General features: G+C 32.9%; 1 long non-coding RNA gene across 2 annotated transcripts; it reads left to right on the top strand.

Annotated features, from left to right (window-relative positions):
* The first annotated feature begins 10,270 nt into the window (after positions 1–10,270).
* On the top strand, positions 10,271–17,109 carry LOC107870673. 2 transcript variants are annotated; one of them, XR_001674258.2, is made up of 5 exons: positions 10,271–10,651; positions 15,584–15,668; positions 15,756–15,906; positions 16,133–16,408; positions 16,538–17,109. It is a non-coding gene; the product is annotated as an uncharacterized LOC107870673 (long non-coding RNA). The 2 variants fall into 2 exon arrangements; XR_007055677.1 differs by having other exon boundaries at positions 10,285–10,651; positions 16,133–17,109.
* Positions 17,110–17,333: the final 224 nt, after the last annotated feature.

Below are 17,333 nucleotides of genomic sequence, written 5' to 3'. Positions count from 1 at the left end.
TAATTTTTCTACTGTCTTTCTCCCTCTTTTCTGGTGGTGTGTATGTATCGTCAGTATGTATATGTGTTGTTTGTTGTTTTGTGGAAGAATAGTGAGTGTATGTGAGTTTTTATGCATGTCTAGTGGATGTGAATTATTAGTGGAGTCTCTACGTAAGGGCTATGTAGTGTATGAGTATATATCAGTGTATTTGTTTATGTGAGGTGTCTTTTCTGAATGGGTTTTTGCTGGTGAGGAAAAACGTGATAGGTGTAGGGGAATGTGGGTTGAAGGTGCGGTGAGATAGGTGACGTGTCCACTCTTTATTGGATAAAGTGGTTAATTTGTTATGAAGTTATTTTTTTTGTTGAGAAATTATTATTTTATTTTTAGTAGAGAAATCATCACATGGGGTGAGGTACATAGTACGGTGAGGAAAAATTTAGAGTCTAGAATCTGGGGTATTACTTTAGCCCTATCCCTAGGATCATTTATCCTCGAATGAGAAGTTAAGACACCCATTAGCACAAATACAAATTGTAATGCAACCAGAAAACCATGCACAAATTCTAAAAGTGAAAGAACAAAAAGGAACCCATACCTATCACACTTTCATCCAACGTGGGGAACAAAAATGGATATTTGGAGTTCATGTCCTCTTCTGCTTCCCAAGTAGCTTCTTCCACCTTTTGGTTCCTCCAAAGCACCTTTACCGAAGCCACATCCTTAGTCTTCAACCTGTAGACTTGCCTATCTAAAATTTAAACTGAGACTTCCTCATAAGACAAGGAATCCATAATACCAACATCCTCCACAGCAACAACCAAAGAAGGATCACCCACACACTTCTTCAACACAACACATGAAACAGGAAATGAATAGAACCTAAATTCGTAGGCAACTCCAATTCATAAGAAACCTTCCCGACTCTCCTCAAAATTTGGTGCGAACCAACATAACGGAGACTGAGGTTTCCTTTATACTCAAATTTCATCACTCCTTTCAAGGAGAAACTTTTAGAAATACTCAATAACCTACATCGACCTCTAACTCCCTTCACTTCATGTCCGCATAAGATTTTTGGCAACTTTGCGCAATTTTAAGTCTCTTCTTGATTACCTTTAGCTTCTCCATGGATTGTTAAACCAACTCAGGTCTAAATAACCTAGTTGGACCAATCTCAAACCACCCAATAGGAGACCTATACCTCATACATAAAGAGCCTCAAAAAGGGTAATTTAAATACTTGAATGGTAACTATTATTATATGTGAACTCAATAAAAGGTAAGTGATCCACCCAACTTCCTTTAAAGTCAATCACGCAGGCCCTTAGCGTATTTTTTAAAGTCTGAATAGTTCACTCTGCTTGTCTATCCATTTTATGGTGAAAAGCAGTTCTAAGGTTTACCTTAGTCCCCAAACAAAATAAACGCCAAAAGTGAGAAGAGAATTGCATTTCTCGATCTAAAATGATGGACACCATCACTCCATGCAATCTAACTATCTCCTTAATGAATAACTTAGCATAATCCTTTCTAGAGTAGGTAGTCCTCACGGGCAAGAAATGAGAGGACTTAGTCATTCTATCCATAATGACCAAAATTAAATCGTACTGATTATGAGACCATGGATGACCCACAATGAAATCCATATTGATCATCTCCCATTTGCACACAGGAAACTCTATCTCTTGAGATATACCACTGGACCTCAAGTGTTCTTCCTTCACTTGTTAACAGACCATATATTTAGCAGTAAAATTTGCCATATCCCTCTTCATATTAGTTCACCAATAAAACTCCTTCTAATCATGAAACATTTTGGTCAAACTCGGATGAACGGTCAAACATGTTGATCCACCTTGATTCCCTCACTAGAAATAATATGCCTAAGAAAAGTCACAACATTCAATCAAAACTCACACTTAGAAAATTTAGCATATAACTTGTGATCCTTAAGAGTCTGTAACACAACTCAGAGGTGATTGGCATGATCCTCCTCACTCTTAGAATACACCAAAATATCATCAATGAAGACAATAACAAACAAGTCCAAAAACTGCCTGAAAACTTGATTCATAAGATCCATGAAAGTAGTCGGAGCATTAGTCAATCCAAATAACATAATCAAAAACTCATGGTGACCATACTGGTTCGGAAAGTAGTCTTGGGAATATCATCCTCCCAAATTTTCAACCAATGATAGCCAAAATAGATATCAATCTTAGAAATGTATCTAGCACCCTGAAGCTAGTAAAAAAGATCACCAATCCTAAAAAGAGGATATTTATTCTTCATTGTCACCTTATTCAACTGTCGATAATCTATACACATCTGAAGAGACCCATCTTTCTTACACGCAATAATCATGGGAGCACCCCCCACAAAAAATACTTGGACTAATAAGCCCTTAGCAAGAAGATCTTTTAACTTCTCCTTTAGTTCCTTCAACTCAGCCGAAGCTATTTTATACGGAGGAATAGAGATAGAATGGGTATTCGGTAGAATATCAATCCCAAAATCTATCTCCTTGTCAGGAGAAATGCCAGTAAGATCATCAGGAAAAACCTCAGGATATTCATTAACCACAGAGACAGATTCCAACGAAGGACCCTCATAACTAGAATCTTTAACCCAAACCAAATGATAAAGACACCTCTTGGAAATTAACTTCTGGGCTCTAAGATAAGAGATAAACCTCCATTTAGATACCAATGAACTCCCCTCCAATTCTATTACCGGTTTATTAGGAAATTAGAAACTGACATTTTGAGTCCTACAATCTAGTGAAGCATTGTATGAGTGGAGCCAATCCATCCCCAAGATAATATCAAAATCCACCATATCCAATTCTATTAAATCCACCAAGGTCTTCCTAGGAAAGATGAACACCACACAACCTCTATAGACCTTTCTTGCCACAATAGAATCATCCACTGGGGTAGACACAAAGAAATACTCAAAAATATTTTTAATACCAAAACCAAAATGCACAGCCACATAAAAAAATTAAACCTCGGATCAAGTAAATAGTAAACATCACGAGAGAAAAGCTGTAACATACCAGTGACAACATCAAGAGATGCCTCAAATTTTTTACGGGTGACAAGAGTATAAAGACGATTTTATCCAGAGTCGGTACCTTAAGTAGCACTCTTTGGGACAGCAGCTGATGAAGTGGCAATCAGAACTTTATTATATCCATTGGCTACCTTAGCCATGGGAAAGTTCCTTTACATATGTCCCAGCTGACCACAATTGAAGCATAAGTTTCTCCCTTCGTCACAGTAACACAGTAAAGCTGACCATAAAATCGACAAGGAGGATAGGGACGGGTTGCCTGATCTCTAATAGCCTAAGAATGGACACCATGTGCCTTAGGACCACTGCTAGTCTAAGAATAACGATCACTGGATGACTTAGGATATGGAGCACTAGATGACGAATATAAATTTATTCTTCTTCTTGGACCACTACCTACCATCTCTCCTATTATTTTGCTAATCTTCACCCTACTCTGAATATCTGAACTTTTTCTCCTGCCTTTCTTCCATCTCTACCTATTTCTTTTTCTCATCCTCTACTTGCGTATATAAACCACAAGTATGGAGATATCCATATCATTGTTCAACATTGCAGCCTTAGACTCCAATACCAAGTCACGAGACAAACCCAAAAGAAAACTTCCTCATTCTAGCTCGCATACTAGACACCAACTCTAGAGCATAACAAGACAAATGATGGACACACTCATCTTGCCTTGCCTCAGGTTTACAAACTCTTTTTCCTTAGCATTTCTTAACTCCTGGGGAAAGAAACAATCAAGAAAGGCATCGAAAAACTCTTCCCACATAGCCTAATCAGCATCATCACCCCTTGACTGCTCTCACTCCTTATACCACTGATATAACATATGTTTTAGCTAATATGCAATAAAATCCACACTCTCTACATTAGTAGCAAGCATCACCTTAAAGATCTTCTCCATCTCATCAATAAACCCTTGAGGATCTTCCTCAACCTTAGAGCCAGTAAAGGTTAGGGGATTTAACCTCATAAACTACCTAACTCTAGTAATCTCAAAAGAACTTACAGCAGCACCAACAGGACCACACTGATGAGATTTAGATGTCACCAATTGGGGAAAAAGATGAAAGGACCAATGGAACTCCTTATTAGACATCTCCTTGAGGTGATAGAGCTTTAGCATCACCAATCAGAGAAGTGCTAATGGGGATTGATGGTACCCCAGGTGGAGCAGCATAATCAAAACAGAGATCTTAAATCAGGTCTGCATTCTATAAGAAGGGCGAGTCTCCTTCACATTTCCCTCAGGCGAGGCAGAGGTTTCGATAGAGTTTCTATGACCATCAAATTTTTTAGGAGGCATGATCTGAAATGCGAACAAATGGGCAGTTAGAGAGAATTCACAGCACCAGGATCTATATCCCAAAATAGAACACAAGAAAGAAAAACATTCCTAAATGCCTTGTACCCTATCCCTTATAAGTGTGACGCACTACACACTCATAAAATGGACTCTACTCAACATGAATTTGTGGACACCCAAAGGCCCTAAACTGGCTCTGATACCAATTTTGTTAGTACCCAAACTCGAGCCTAGTCGTGATGGGTATCTCAATCCCATAAGGATCGAAGACCACCCCTCTAGCCTATTTAACCAAGAAAAATCCAAATAAGTAGCGGAAGACATCCACAATATAAAGATAAGACAGTTAATATAACTTGAATAGCGGAAGACTTCCACAATATAAAGATAAGACAGTTAATGTAACTTGAAAGTAAGCACTAAAAGTCAACAACAACCATTCCCACACTTTGTGCACAAAAGTCTCTAAACTAAAATACCAAGTTAGTACAGGATATGCCACAAATCATGGCCAAAAAGGGAATCTAAAATATGAAAAAACTAATAATAGGATTCGATACTCGTAAAGAAAGCAATGAAATACTAGGCCTTCTGAAAGATAGAGGTTCACCTCTTCAACGCAGACCAACTGACGAACCAGAATCCACTTAATGTTGCATTGGGGTAAAAGATGTGTCTTTGGACCCTACATTAAGAAACAATGTAACGTCTTAGGGTGGTTAGCGGGGTGACCGCTAGTATGTAACTCAGGATCGGGGATAATATAATGTCAATTTCCAAAACAAAACCAAATCTCAATGTACATGTTCACACACATACACACACACACTCACATACATATATAAGAATGCCGGGATAAGAAACAAAGTTTAGCATGAGTTTTAAAATTATTAACCTAGATTGTGTAGCTTTAACCATCCTAAGGGAACCCACAGGCTATATGATTTCAGCTCCCCCTACTAAAAAGGATCCAGCATGTGTTAGCCGCACGAACTGGAGAAATCCAAGGAAGGGCCAAAGCCATCGAGGCTCTAACCATTCCAAAAAATATATATAATAATGTGTGAACTATGCACACGATCACCAAGACCCCCACGCTGATAAACTTGATTTTCAATATCAGTCCCCCCGAGACCTTCACCCTCCACCGTGATCTACACAATCCTCTTTAAGTCTAAATTAAAACTATTTACAAACATTCTCATCCATTAACAAAGGATTATTTTAATTAGACATTTACCATTCGTGTATTCGTAGCAAATAAAAGTCTAAGCTCTCAAGCCAATTTCATTATGTCATTCCAAAATCAATTATACATAAGACTCCAAAGTCCCATTTAAAATCATTCCATGTCCACCAAGTCCTTTTAAAACTGTTTATATTTCATTAATCTTTTATGCAATAGTTTCAAAAATGGTTAAATTAAGCATATAGCCATGTTTCAAAGCCATTTTCATCAGATTGGTTAAGGTTATTATCAATTTCAATATCAATTAATCATAAAAAAAATGCATGTAAACAAATCTAATTTAGTTGTTATAAATAAAAATTATACAAAATTAGAAAGATCATGAATAAAAAAAAGACAAATATTAATAGTCGTTTCCTCGTGAAGTTATGAAAGAATTATTGTGCAATATTTAAACATAATTTTTTCTTTAATTAAGAAATTCATACATAAAATTTACCATGTGCATGACATTAATGATGATTACAATAAAGTTTTCGATATTTTATTTTGTTCATAACATATTTCTTACAAAATAATATTATATAATGTTTGAGTATGATGTTAAAGATATGTAATTTTACAAAGATGTACCACTATAATAGACATCATTATTTTTATTGATAGAATGCCAGTACAGAGAAGTAAAATATAACATTAAAAATTTGTTCTAGAAAAAAATCAGGTCGGTATGGTGAAATATAGTTATAACAAGGTGACGTTATTGAGAGTCGATTGTGTGCGTACATATCGAGGGAGTTTAGAATATTAAATGAATATGATTACAGAATGACTCTGATATCAGGTCTTTTTGTTTTTTTATTGCTCCTATTTTTTAAAAAGATTTTTTGTAGCTTGGAATTTCTCTTCTTGCAACTCTGTCTTGTGAATGATTGAACTTCTTCTATTGATAGATGGCTTCAAACTTGAAATTTTGAATTCAAATCTCTATTGTCTTTCGAAGAGTATTGAGAAGAATCTTTAACATGGCTCATTTGATGTCTTTCAAATGTATTTAAAAAAAATTATCTTCTTTTTAAACTTTATGTCAATCAAAGTTTTCTGTCCATCAAATATAGTGCCTTCACTTTCTTTTTTCACATGCTCTTATTCTAATTTTATTTTTGTACATGTCTAAATTGTGCAATGTTATTGAAAGCTCATCCCAGAGTCGTAGTTGTCATTAGAGGTGGTCATGGTTCGAGTTGGATCGATTATTGATAAAATTAAAATCAAATCAAATTAATAAGTTATAAGATTATTAAAATCAAATCAAACCAACTAAATATGTATTTATCGATTTGGTTGTGACCGATTTTGATTTATTTGGTTCAATTATTTGATTATTAATCATATAGAAAAAATAAAAAAATAATTTATTTAAAAGGTTATTAAAAAAACTATTACTTAGCAAATACTTAAATAATGCTCTATGAGATGAGTTCAATAGAGTTTAAGTATTAAATGTCCAACACATGAATATCAAATTTTGAAGCATACTACTATTTCAAAAGTCTATTTCAACGTCCAAACAAATGAAGAAATCTCAGACTAGCTCAGTGCCAAAATCTTGCTATTGTTATTACAATAATTTGCTGGCTGAAACTTTATTTATTATTTTGTTGGGCTTGGACCCAATTTAGTCTAGGACTTGTAGTCTTTTTATTTATTAAGATAAAAATTTGATGAACAAAATTATTAATAAAAGATTATATATATGATATTTATCGGCTCAATTTTTTAGTTATTTCAAATAAAATTAAAATCAAAATAAATATTATCAATTTTAAAAAATATAAAATCAAATCAAATAAAAATTAAATTTTTCAGTGGTTGGACTTTTATCCAAATCGTGAACATCCTTAGTTGTTATCATTATGAATATTATCGTCTTCTGATTCGTCTACTGCTTCTTCTTCGTTCTGATTTTCATGTTTGTCTTGGATTGGTGGTTCAACTATTTGGTTGTCTTGACTATTTTGAAGAAACTGCTTAAGTATATGTTTGATTAATTTTTTTATTTCATTTTTCTTTTTCTTTTTTAATTTTATTATTCTTTTCTTAGATGATGACTCTCCTCTTTCTAGAGTCTTTGAGAGTATTCTTCCTATTTTAGGATATGTATCTTCATTTTTTGACAAAGTGATAGTCATCAATTGATTTGAGAAGTCTTCACCAGCTACCATTTGAGCCAGACGAGTTGTGTCTCTATCCGACATGATGAATCTTGCTACATTCATTAAAAAATGCACACCCATCTCATCTATTATATTTTGAGATGGAGAAGTATGTGTCGAGAATGAAACATATTTGTGTCTGAATTTGATATATTTTCATTTTTACAGATTTGAATCTTTTTCTTAGTGATCTCATTTTTTCAATGAATCTGGTCTTTTCTTAATCAAGGCTTTATTTTTCTAATTTAGCCTTTTGAATGCTTCAGTCATTAACGAATAATGATCACAAATTATTATCTTGTCTGTATACTTTTGAATATTATACTAGGATATTTTATTTAAAATTTTATCGTAAAAAGGAGAAATATAGCAATTTTGTCCTAATATATTTCTCGCATAATCTAATGCTTCAGGAAAAATATTGAAATCTTTAAAGAGAGAATTTTCAAATCATTTATTGAATCTAACGCATCTATCCAAGTCTGAAAATGTCATTTGTTATCCCACGAACTATTGCATGATATTTAATTTTTTTTGACTTATTTTTACTGTAAAATATTGACATAAAGTATTTATAACTGCTATAAAATACTTGTTGTCTTTTTTATTATATGCAATTCATAAATTCTCTATTAAGCACCTCTGTTGTTTATCTATTACGCATTCTGGTAAAACTCTGAAAGATAAGTTAGATTACAGATACAACAACAACAACAACAACAAACCCAGTGTATTCTCACTTAGTGGGGTCTGGGGGGGGGGGTAAGATGTACGCAGTCCATACCTCTACCTCTGATGAAGTAGAAAGGCTGTTTCCGAAAGACCCCCGGCTCAAGGCACAAGATATCACACAATAAGTTAGATTACAGATAAACTATTAAATTATTTTTTTCAAAGTATATTCTTTCAATATGATTTCCTAAAGCCAATGCTTGTGGATAGAAGTGACAAAATAGCCACCGTTACAAATTCAATTGCAAAAAAATCACTTATTTTTCTTAGTTTATTTTATTGGATGAAAAATTAAATGGTCAACAGTGTGTGGGTCTACGTGGGATCAGTGGATAGTTTATAATTGTAAAGAGTTAGGGGGGATGACTTTTTCAAACTTTTAAAATAGATACTGATATCATATACTCTGCTAAATATAATAACTACTCCCCACCTTGGTATCGACGCTTTCTCCACTACTTTAAATCGATGAAAGGAGCTCTTTTCTTCTCCAAACGTTGCAGTTAAAGTTCATCATCCTCAGGAAAGTTTTCATCTAAGCTTTCCTATTTTCATATCATATTATTTGGTGAAAAAATTTTGATTTTCCTATCCTATACTTAATAAATTTGAGATTTTTTATGAAAACAAAATTCAATTTTCATTCATTTTCTTGTCAAAATTTTAAGTTATTTGCTTCAATCAACAACTTCTTTTATTGTTAATGTCCAGTCTCGTTCATAGATTTTTAAAATTTTGTTGTTATTGTTCATTGGACTTCATGGTATATTACTAGATCAATCATCAATTACTGTAGCTTTTATGTCATATTTGTCGAAGAAGGGAGACATAACTTACCTTGAATTTATTATTCGTATGTAGATCTTAAAAAAAATATGAAGTAGAAGAAAATGAGGAAACATATCACCCGTTCATATGGTAGAAAAAGAGAAGGCAAAGAGAGCGCGTGATGGGAAAAGAAAAAAGATGACAGTAGAAAATGAAAATGCTTCTTACTCAAACGAGTTTAACGAGATAAACGAGTGTTGACACCTAATTTTTTTCCTCCGTAACTAAATTTAATTTTAAGTTTCTTTGATTTAAAAGAAAATTATAACATTTATTTATCTGGGTGATTTTGTCATTTTAAGTAATGATTATATATTTTGTATTTGTATATACGAAATCATGTAATTTCGCTCTTTAAATAATTATTTTATGAAAGATTAAATTTTAATCAAGGGTTATTTTGAAAATTGATTCAAATGATTAAAATCTTGGTTTGAATATAATTTATTTTTGAAATAATTTATTTGAAAAAGTATTTGTTTGATTTTACTTAATCAGGAAGCTCGGAATGGAATTGGTTTTTAATCTATTTCAAATATTGTTTAATTTGGTCAATTTATTAAATTAGATCTTAATTAAAATTAATTCAGCCATAATTACAATGTAATTGGTCAATAGAATTTTAATTAGGCTATAATTTAAATATAATTATCTAAATTTTCATTGACCAGCTATTTAATAAATAATCTAAATTCTTAAATCTGTAATTTCAATCCCAAAAATAACCTAAATCTACCCACAACTCAACCCAACTAGCAGCCACTCCACAATAATACCCACCAGCCGGCCCAAATTTCCCCTCCTTTAACCCCAACATAACAACAATTAACTGACCCAATTCCCCTTCTCCATTTCCTTATCAGTAACAACCAAACAATAATAAACCAGCCCACTTCTAATCCGACCCGAGCCCACTTGTCTTTTCTTTTTTACATAGCAAACAGCACTCTGCGACTCTCAACAAACATACGCAAACAGCACTCTGCGACTCTCAACAAACATACCTACAACACACAGCATCCAACGACGCCACTTAATATTCGGACCACCGGATATTGAAAATTCTGGTGGATTTTTCTCCTCTCACCCCTACTTTATGTCTGTCTCCATCAACATCTTTTTAATTCTCTTTCTCTTCCTATTTTCTCTGAAAAAATCAGACCAAAAGGGATTATTTTTTCTCCATTACAGACCTCTAAGAAGAGAGATATATGGGAATTCAATGGTCTTTGGTGTATTGTTTCTTTGATTCAGTGGACAAACAATTGCTCACCTTGAAGAACCCAAATTGTCAAAAATCAAATCTCTTCTGAAAAGGTGATTTTCTTTTCCTTGAATACTGTAAACTGTACCTTTTCACTAGATTTTTTGAATCTTTTTCAAAGATTCTCAAAGAAGCTGTTTTGTGACATCTAATTTGGCCTATAAAAGGGGTAGAGAAATTAATCTACAGGGAGTCTTATTGACGGCTTTCTCTATTTTCTTTGTTATACTTAGCGTTGTCCCGATTTGCTCTCATGTAGCTCTCGTTGTCTTCTTTCATTCGGCCGAGTTCGTAGTCGAAGATAGTGGCGGAATCGTTATTCGACTCGTCTTCTTGGTAGAGTTGTTGGATGGCATGTTTGGCCGAGAACCTGTGTGTTTGGTTTATGTTTTCTTTTACGCTTTATTTTTATTTTCGATGAGCTGACCATCTAGTTGAGATTGTTTTGATTGACTTTGTTTTCGGTTAGTTTTGTTAACTTTATTTGAGCAAATATGGCCAAATGTTATACCTTCTTGCTTCCTAACTAGTTGTGCGGTTGATCTAACTTTCCGCTTCTTTGCCTTCACCTTATCTTATGTTAATTTTTATTATTATTTTCTAGAATATAAGGAGCTTAAAAGAGAGAGAGAAGAGATGAAAAACTAGGATTGCTTATCTTAAATTGTTCACATCGTTATGATTTAGCCATGAAACATTAACTTAGTTTGAAGCCGATGAAATCTGTCAAATAGATAGGGCATGTTACTGTACATGTGTTGCATGTTTAGAAAATTTGTTCCCCTACTATAAGATTGTAAAAATGATTGAGTTCTCGTAGCATTAAAAATGAGATGAATTGATAAGCAACAAGCTGTGATTTCTATCTGTTCATTTTTCTTGCTAAACTTAAAACTTATTGTGTTATGGTTCTTAATTAATTCTAACTGTGGTAAATCAAAAATTGTTTGTTTGCGCACTTAGTCGTGCCGGCGAGAAATGCCACCAGGGATTCTCATTTTTTGTGGCATGTTCGTAAAGTTACTTATGATAAAAGTTTTTTCCCTAAGTCAATTTACTTAGATTTGCGAAAATTTTGATTGTTCATGGCCTTATTCTCAATAGTGAGTTCTCTGCAAGTTACTATCTTTATCCTTAATGTTTTCATAAGAAAATACATGTGTGTGTTAGTTTGAAATTGTTTTCATAGCGAAATACTGTGTGTTAGTCTAAAATTGTTTTCATAGGGAAATACGTGTGTGTGTTTGTTTAAAATATCAATAAGTTGAAAAGAAGTAGCATGTCCGAGAAACACAGACTAAAGTCACCCGCAAAATTTTCCCCTCTCAATGTATTATTTGATATGCATATTCCCATTGCATACCCAAAATATGGTGAAATCGAGTACTGTTTTACATACCTAGATGGCATCATTTCTTCCTAAACTCTTGGGTGTCAAACAATGTTTGAGAACTTAATTTCTTTATCCTTAAGAATAATTTGTTTGTCTTATTTTTCATATCAAAAATTGTAAAATGGTAATCTGGGCATTTACCGTGGTGTTACAAGTTGTTTGCTTCAATTTTCATCATTTGAATAAGTAATAACATAACTCACTGCCTGTTCCACCCATTTAATGCCATCTATTGTTGATAAGGTGATAGCATAATCGGTCATTTTTGAAGCTCCGATGATTTTTCGCTTTCAATGTGTGTTACAACTAATCCATGTCCGTTAACTCTAATAGGTCCATCAGTTTTTTTTCCTTTTGCTTGCCATGACTATATTTCTTTACTGTTGGTCTCCATAATACATCCCTGTCATGGCCTTATGGGTGCTTTTATGTTACTATTTGATATCTTTTGTAGCATGACAAGAAAGTAAAAACATATTTTCGGATCTAGGATTTCGAGGTTGCGGTTGCCATGTCACTTTTAACGTTAAAGCTACTACTCAAAAAAGATAATTTTTATGGGCGTCCCACTGGAATTTGGCTTGTTAGTAAGAGATTTTTGAAGGAAAATTTCATTGAAACATTATCGAAGAACCTAATTTTTACGTATTCAGCTGAAAATCAGTTAATTTTTTGCTTTATGTTTTGCTATTTATGCTGTCCAAAATAAGATAAATATTTTGTCGATTTTATAGACTTTGGGTTTCGATTTGAATTTGTACAGACAAATAGGTCAAATAATAAAAATGTGATTATTCTTATAAATACTATCGAAAACAACTTTTCTACTTCTCCGGAGGTAGTGTATGGACTGCATACATTTTACGCTCCTCGGACCCCACTATGTGGGAATATATTGGGTTTGTTGTCGTTGCTGTTGTTATTACTATAAATTGTGTAAACAAGAGTTAAATTCAACTTATCAGTCAGCGTGAAAGTACAAAATAGTTGCAAACATTCAATGGATATTTCCAATTATATTGTTAAGAAATTATAACATCATGTCAAGCATCATTATTATGATTTACGAGGAGAGGTTAACTATAAATTTGAAGGAAGAAGGAATCTTCAATTATGTTCTACACAAGTTAAAAACTCTTAAACAAAGATTACCCAAACAAAGGAGTTAAACAAAGACTAAGTCAAGAGGAAAAAACTTATAGAAAATAGAATAACGGACAAAAAGTAACAAAATACTGCTGACGTCTGGACTTGAATTCTGGTATGCTACGTGAAATTTCAACGTGTTTGCCACTGACACTACTTCCTCAACTGCTGCACCGGGTGACACTTAAATAATATACCCGTTTTATTCAATATATATATATATATACACATACAGTTATCCAATCGAAGTTTGCGGGTGCCATGCCACCCGTGAACCGCTGTAGATCCGCCTCTGTATATCAGTTTGCTAATTAAAGTTTTTACCTCGTAGTTGTACGTATTAAGTCGCATATGTGCTGGTTAGAGGATCTAAATGTTACCTTATTTAATTGGTATGCCAAGTATTCTTATTCGTTCCATTGTATTCTGGAATTTTATTTGATATCCAAATTAATTGGATTAGGTGATAACTCCAAATTTGAACTTACCCGATAGTCCGTTTAAGTTTGATTTTAGAAATTAACTTATTGAATATCATTGGTTGATTAATTGAAACGGTACTCGTTCATTTCTTTTATTATGCATGAATCTCCTCCCCGAGTCCATCGGACTCTTATCTATCACATTTCATTGGGTTAAGCCCAACCTCCACTAGTCAAAGCCTCAACCGAATTCACAAATCGATTTATATATGCACAAACAAGCTGGCATACAATTGTATACAGCGGATATACATTAGGAGGCAGCAGCTGCACGTTGTACCATGGTCTATGATGAAAAATAGAGTCAAAATATGCAGCTTACCGCACTGATATACATCGTATATGCAGCAGTATACACAAAAATGCAGGGAATAAGCTGCTGATATACAGCAGATATAGATATACAGGGGCAAAAAAAGGGCTAAAGTCCATGGAATTTGTCCAAAATTGGACAGATTTTTAATGGGCCAAAAAGGGGCCAATTCTCACTCTTCTCTCTTTAATTATACATTTAACTTATTGTTGCTATTGTTGTTGTTGTTCGACTTTTATTTTGTTGAAATAATAATTAATCGTGTTTAGGTTAAAAAGAATTTTCTCAAGCATGAAAAGAATTAGGTTTTATTAAATCGAAAAGTTTAGACTCTCCCATAATCGATTAAATATTTCTTACTTAATAATTTCTCTTAAAATCTATTATTTTAAGATTTTAAATTAACATTGACCATGAAAAAAATTAGATTTTCCTTAAAAGCAATAATCTCCCTTAAAATGAAATAAATTATTATTTTCATTGAAATTATATTCTTAAAAATAAAATTTTGTTTCAAATTCTCTTGATCTTAAAAACTTGACGAAATAAAATGATTTTTAAAATCGCTTGATTCAAGTTTGATATTTTATATGAAAATTGACATTGTTACAAAGTTAGCCTTTTGAGTTAGTCGAAATATTTTGGTTAATCTTTTTAAGACGGACGTTCTTAAGTGCCTTAAAACCTTTCTTAGGACGTTAATTGAATCATTGCCAATTTTATCTAATTTTAAAAGGTTTATTTCTATTTTTGAACCATTAGAATTCATTTAAGTTTTCTTGATTTTTTCTATAAAAATTAAGTGGCGACTCTGTAATTTTTCTTAAATTATTTTGACATTTTTCTAAGTTTTGAAATAATTTGAGAAGTTGAAAATCAATTTCTTACAAATAATTTGTCTTTCCTTTGATAAATCTGAAAAGGAATAAAACAACGAGTATGTTGTTAAAGGAGATTAAAATGGTTCTGGATAGTATGATGCAGACTTGACATTTTCAAAAAATATAGATGATGATCCCCTATTCTTGCCTTATCGTGAAAAGCAAATTGATGTTGATAAATATGACCTAACTGCTTAACATTGTAAAATAGAAAGTTTTCTTGCAAAAATTTCAGTAAGGTCTAGTTTGTCGTTACTTATGGAGTTAAAGAGAAGTTTATTTGATAAAATTTTAAAGAAAAGGTTTAAGAAATTCTGTTTTGGTAAGAAAATTTCAATAAATTTAGTGGTTAGATGGTACATTACTTTCTACTCCATTGTGTTACAGAAGTAAAGAAGCATGACATGTGATTTTTAGTTAATGACAAGCTAGTGTGTTTTGGCTTGAAAGAGTTTACATTGATAACAGATTTAAGTTGTTGATCCCAGTTCCCTAAAGAAAAATTGAAAAGAATCTACGCAAAAAGTGAAGCCTTTTGCAGAAATATTAGTCATGAAAAGAAGGTAACGAGAGATAGGTTGATGTCGCTTGTTAGATAGATTAGGTTGAATGAGGAAGACAAGTTTGAAATGTCATACCATTTTGCTTGCTAGGGACGGGTCCAAGATAGACACAAATTTTGTTAAAATAGCAGATTCATTGAATTTCTTCGAGAAGTATCAATGAAGGAAGATAATCTTTGAACTGACTTTAAATTGCCTCAAGAACAGGATCGATATGCTCAAGCAGCACACTACATCTAAAGAGAAGAGGAATATATTCTATGCGCTGTATGACTTTCCTTGGACGTTTATGGTAATTAGTATAAATCAATAGCTTAGTAGAATATAAGATTTTATTCTATTTATTTGCTCCTCTTTTAATTTATTTGTGTGATTGCAGGTCTGAATATATGAAGCTTTTCCTTCAATTAGAGGAAATAGAGGCAAATCAGAAAGCTTCTCGATCTATCCCAAGGATCCTAAGATGACACATTATCAAAATCAATCGATTTATCAAAGGTGATCCTTTCAACAAGTTGGGAGCTTAAGAGGTATGAAATTTGACTAGTGATTAATTATTTTTTTCAAATGTTTAAATTGCACGCTAATATTTTAGATATTTATAGATTTTGCATCCATACATTGTTCCTACAATTCGTGAGATGAATGAGGACTACATGAAATTCTTTGTGCCTTATTCATATAAGACGAATAATTCTATCATAAACGCCTTAAAGCCTGAATTGAAGGAGTTATTGTCCTTATTTCATCTCCTAGGAGGTTATAAAAGGAGCATGTTATGGAAAGTATAGAGAATGCAGGTGCAAGAGTTATGGGAAAAAGAAAGCCAAGCAGAAAAGTTCAATTAAGTAGGGAATATGTTGGTGATCAGAAATTAATTAGGAGTCAATATGCTAAGGACCCATCAGTAGGGGGTTGCTTCTCTGTGTGCTCAAGATTGAAAATGTATTGAAAGGCTTTCTCGATAATATGGATCAAAAGAAAAAAGAAAGATGGAGATGGAAAAGAAGAAAAAGACTCTCAAGGACCACGGTGATCACTATCCATTTCTTATTATTACATCTTATTTTCTAATGTATCAATAGTTTTGATATTTATGTCCAAAATATACAGTGATCAAAATTGTTGGAGTTGATTTTGTAATTGATGAAAAAACTGCAGGAGCAAATGTGAATGATGCTGATGAGTCCCTCAGAGTTCTCTAATTTAGAAAAGTGCTCAATCTAGGGAGATAAAAGAAGATGCTCCCAAATAAGATGTTCAAGTTAAAGAGGATCCAAAACTAGCTGACTTGGATGCCATTACTCTGATTGAGGAGGAAAATAAGGAATTCACTGAGCAAGCTGATCATATTGATACAACAAATCATGAAAAAGTTCCTAATTCAGTTGTTAAAAATGCAGCAAATGTTTTGAGCAAGATGTTCTTAAAAACATGTTCAAGAGAAGAGATTGATGTGTTGTTCATTGTTGTAGATCTTAATGTTGAAAGTTGTGTGATTCTTAGAATCAATTTCTAATTTCGTATTTGATGGTTGCCAACTTTTAAGACAATCTTATTTCATGACAATTTTTTTAAAATTTTGGGTTTGATGATAATCATGATGGATCAAAGCAATAGACAATATTCCTTATTGGTTTTACTATAATGATGGTTTCTTCGGATGGTAGTTAACAGACAATATTTAATTTTGATTTTTATTGATGAATTCTTTTATAAAGTCTTTTAGATCAGAATGATGAAGCATAATAGCTCAATTGATATTGCTACATTAAGGATGGGTGAATAATTGTTATAAGAGATTTTATGCATGTTCACTTACTACTAACATGCTCAGAATTGGTTATTGAGACCTTTATTGTCTATTGACATAACAATATCAGTTGTTGGTAGTATACTAATAGTAGATTTTATGTCTATTCACTTACTGTTAATATGATAAGGTTGAGTCATTGAG

The sequence above is a fragment of the Capsicum annuum genome, chromosome 5 (genome assembly GCF_002878395.1).
Source record: "Capsicum annuum cultivar UCD-10X-F1 chromosome 5, UCD10Xv1.1, whole genome shotgun sequence".
Lineage (NCBI taxonomy): Eukaryota > Viridiplantae > Streptophyta > Magnoliopsida > Solanales > Solanaceae > Capsicum > Capsicum annuum.
The sequence above is the reverse complement of the archived record's forward strand: the minus strand, read 5'-3'. Positions and strand labels throughout refer to the sequence as shown.